We start from the raw sequence: 4573 nt of genomic DNA on the forward strand, positions 1-4573 counted from the left end.
AGTGCCACATTGGCTCTGCATTTCTGTCACTTAGTGTTTAATTGGCCGTCACTCAGAATCTAAGCCCAGCTGCCCCAAGCCACCACACATGCTGAACCCTTGTTTCCTGGGAAGTGGACAAACATTGCTTGCTGATGGGAAGGAGAGAATAACATCTTTTGTTCTTTTCTTTGCTTGCATGTTCATGACCTTTGCTTTTGCTTTATTCAACGTCCTTTATCTTGACACATGAGTTTTTTTCCTGTGGTGGATACTGGTGAAAGCCAGGGAGTAAGCATCCTTGTATTTTCTCAGGCTGCTCAAAGAAAACATGAGAGAAAGAATTATAACAATGATTAGCACCTGCTGGATGTGTGAGAGACGATGTTTTTGTGAAAGCATGTTTACAAATGGTGTTATCTTCCTTGCACCAATAAAATCATGTCTATCCTCGCTCCAAGATCTGGTCTATAAAAGTGTAGTTGTTTCTTTAATAAAAGGTTTTTTACTTCTCTTCTGCATGAAGGAAGAATTGTTGCTACATCTTTTTTGCCACTCCCCTAGCCCAACGGCAACAATTGGAGGTCCCATCGAGATTCGCATTTTTAGCGAGATCGGACTCCACTGAGATCGCCCTTAAACGATCGCCAACGTGATAGCAGCGGGATAAACCCAGAGCTGAAAGTCTGCTGAAACCGGGACAGACTCACCGAGGCTTGTAGAAAACCGGGACTATGGTCTGAGATAGATTTTTCTAGCCAAAGCTGTGCTGAGAGAAGACTGAGAAGACTGAGTTACCAAGAAAACCAGGACAGTGAAGCCTGGGGCCAGAACCAGAACCAGCACTGGGAAATTGGTCAGTATCATGAGCCATCTGGGAAAACCGAGGACTCCTCGCTCCTGACAACAGCGGGAAGGGAGATGCACGGAAAACGGGTGTCTCCTCCCTCATCGAGAGAGGTAATATGAGCACTTAGCTCAGGAGCCTGTTAGCTCATTTTGGAGCGGCAAACTCCTGGTTTTCACTAGGAGAAAGAGCTCTCTTTAAAATGGGGGGCCAACAATCTAAAAAGCATGAGGCTGTGCTTTCATCGTGTAGAAATGCATTGGTAAACTTTGACTGCTCCGGGGCTTTTTCCTTTGTAACTTCCCCTAAAAATCCGCTGGTAGCAATGTGCCCTTTGTCTGGGGACCGTGTTTCGTTCGCGTACCCTTCCCCAGGAAAATGTACTGCGGTGCAAGCAGCGGCGCCGCGGCTGGGCGTGGTGGTGAGTGATGGCGCGGATCGCCCCCCCCCTCCCTATTGTCTCAGCAGGGCGTGATTGCCCTCTCCCCACAGGCACCCGCGCTTGACCCTGCTGAGTCTCTGCTGCAACCTGCGGGGTCTGCGCATGCGTTGTTCTCTGGGAATGCCGCCACCCGGCCCGGGCGCTCGGCGATGGCCAGGCAGTGGCTAAGGCGCGGCGGCAGCAGCAAGGCGGGCTGCGGCTGCAGTGCAGGTCGTGCTATTGGTACTGGTAGCCGATGCCGAGTTGGAGCGGCCCGTGGGGGCGGTGCCCGCCTCTGTGGTGTGTGGCAATCCAGGACATTCCCCTGGCTTCCCTGGGACCTGGGCAGGGGGCTCAGAAGCCTTGGCACAGTGCCCAAAACCCCTGTGGGTTTGATCTCAGTCCCTGGGAAAAATTACCATCTTTATATGAAGAATTACAAGTCACAAAAAATAAGTAGAGTATAAATTAGAGTGTTAAAAAGTAGAAAAATTAAGTTTTAAAATTGTTTATATTAAGAGTCTGGAGACAAGATGGAGGAATTTGGGTGTGGTATGTCTTTCTTCTTCATGGAATCCATCTTTTGGGTTAGGATGGCACTTCTGGATTGGTTTGGGAGAAAGCTGGACAGTGCAATGTAGGTGTCATGTATTGGAAAGTAATTGTAAACAGTGTGTACGTAATTTATAGTATAAAAGATAAGACCTGCCCCGAGGGCAGGAATTGTGCCTCCAACTGACCTGCAGGATGAACCTCTGCAAGTCAGGGAAAAAAATTCTTAGATAACAAAGAATAAACAACCTTGGAAACCTCAGAAAACAGCTTCTGACTCTTCCTTCGGTGCTCGAGCTGGAAAAACAGAGACTCTGAGACCACCAACTACTGTGCGGTGAGTGATCTCTGACTCAAACAGAGATGTCGCCGTTCACAGTGGTGGATGTGTGCTCATGGCAGCCATCCACCAGGGTGGGACCGGCGGTGTCTCCGGACCCACCTTCTGAGACAGGGCGGTGGGTGCTAGCCCATCCTTCAGAGCTGACATCTGAACTTAACCCACCCACGGGGGTGGAGACGCGGGCACCACCCACCCCAGATAAAGGGATGGCACTGGGTCCTCCCTCGTCTCTGATGTCAGAGCTCCACCTGCCGCCCACTGGGGCGGGGTTTTGGTCGCCCTCCTCTGCCTTGGCAGAAACAGGGCTTTCTTCTGCTTTCCCCTCAGCATCATGGCTCCACCCGGAAGTGATGGCCTCTTTTTCCGCTTCACCGGAGACGATGTTGACCCCGTCCGCCATCACTGGCGTCACTTCCCGCCTCGCCGGCCAGAGAAGATGTCCCTGCTAACCCATGTGTGGGCAGACCCCTTCCATCAATGCCCCAGGGTGCCGTACCATCTTCTGTCAGCCCGGCACCGCCTTCACCGCTTCCATGTCATGTTGATGCCGCCAGTGGGTCATGTCCTCTCTGGAGGCGTGCCTTCAGTCCACTCACTGTGGGGCCTGAAGGTCGCTTGGAGTTTTGGGGAGCAACCAAGCCTCAGGCATTGCAACAGCGTGGCTGGGGCTCGGTGGGGCACATGGAGATGCTCAGGGGTCGCGGGGATGATGGCATTTATGTGGTGGGGGTGAAGGACAGTGCTCAGGCAGATGCTTCTAAGCCCGACTTGATTTCTGGGAAATAATTGTTGGAAAGTTGTGATAATAGCATTCCAGTGAAAGAAACTCAATCCTTTTTCATGTTTGAAGCTGTTCCTAAGGCTGAACAGCGTGACTGGAAAAAGAGGGAAAAGAGTTAAATAATCCTGTTCTTGTGAATCACATTGTTACAGGCTTCAGACGGGACATGCCTGCTTCGAGCTGAGGTTGTTGCTGCTGACCTGTGATGCTGAAGGCAGAGTGTGTCCTTCAAATGCTGATCACCAGATGATCTCTCTACAAGCAGAGAACAGAACTGTTTTAACATGAGAACTGTTAAACTGTTTTGTTGCAGTGTTTTGAAATCAGAACTGCTTTGAAATTAATGGGCAATTTTCAGATTTTAGTTCTGGCGAATTGTATTAGACATAGTACCTTTTGTTGAGTTTTTAGCCAGATTTTTAAAAATGTATTAGAAATGGTAATGGATTTTAATTTTGATGAATTGTATTGATTTTAGTTCTGGTGAATTGTATTAGAAATAGTACTTTTTGTTGAATTGTTTTGAACTCCATGAGAAATTTTTGCCAGATTTTTTAGAATGTATTAAGAATGGTGATGGATTTTAGTTCTGGGGAACAGTGGCAGATTTTATTATTGCATTAGAAATGGTGCTTTGGTGGTGGATTTCTTGCAAGGAAGGTCAACAAATTTGGAAGTTTCCTGGGCAGGTATCCTTGGGTCTCCTGAGTCGTTTCTGTTCTCCCTAGCAAGGGGCCCCACTGGGGAGCACAGACACACTTCTTTTTTTTAATATACTTCAAAACTGGGACATGTGGTAGATACTGGTGAAAGCCAGGGAGAAAGCAGCCTTGTATTTTCTCAGGCTGCTCAAAGAAAACAGGAGAGAAAGAATTATAACAATGATTAGCACCTTCTGGATGCGTAAGAGACATGATGTTTTCGTGAAAGCATGTTTACAAGCGATGTTACCTTCCTTGCACCAATGAAATCATGTCTGTCCTTGCTCCACGATATAGTCTATAAAAGTGTAGCTGTTTCTTTAATAAAAGGGCTTTTTGCTTCTCTTCTGCACGAGGGACGAATTGTTGCTACATCTTTTTCACCGCTTCCGTAGCCCAATGGCAACATATTCCATCCTATTTTCTTCCCTCCTTGTCCTGCTGAGGATGGGAGTGATAGAGGAGCTTGGTGAACAACTGGCATCCAGGCAAGGTAAACCTACCACAAGCATCACTGGTTTTATGCTTCAGGAAAAAAAATCAGGAAGCTGGACAGTGCTTTAAGTTCCACTACTGCCTGTTTGTAGTATTGTTTAGTATGTATAACCATAAGGTACAGAAAATTAAAAAAGAAAAGGAAAAAAATTTCATTTACCTGCTTTATAGGGAAAATCAGAGGCTGAGGGAGTGTCTCCTTCTGTGCCAGTGACCAGCTGGAGTGCATGGAGTTCTGCCAGCTGGGGTTAAACCATGACACTGGGGATGGATGAGGAGCTGACTGAGAGCTTATGGGTCAGGATTAAAGGGAGGGCAGGGTCAGGGGATGTTATAGTGGGGGTCTGCTACAGGCAACCTGACCAGGAAGACCAAGTGGATGAGGCCCTGTAATGACAGACAGGAGCAGCCTTATGTTCACAAGTCCTGGTCTTCATGGGATACTTCAACCACC

At 48.0% G+C, this 4573-nt stretch overlaps 1 long non-coding RNA gene across 1 annotated transcript; it reads left to right on the forward strand.

Annotated features, from left to right (window-relative positions):
- Positions 1-251: 251 nt before the first annotated feature.
- LOC117005066 lies at positions 252-3981 on the forward strand. Its single transcript, XR_004419762.2, has 2 exons — positions 252-939; positions 2470-3981. It is a non-coding gene; the product is annotated as an uncharacterized LOC117005066 (long non-coding RNA).
- Positions 3982-4573: the final 592 nt, after the last annotated feature.

Source organism: Catharus ustulatus, chromosome W (genome assembly GCF_009819885.2).
Source record: "Catharus ustulatus isolate bCatUst1 chromosome W, bCatUst1.pri.v2, whole genome shotgun sequence".
NCBI classification, from domain to species: Eukaryota; Metazoa; Chordata; class Aves; order Passeriformes; family Turdidae; genus Catharus; species Catharus ustulatus.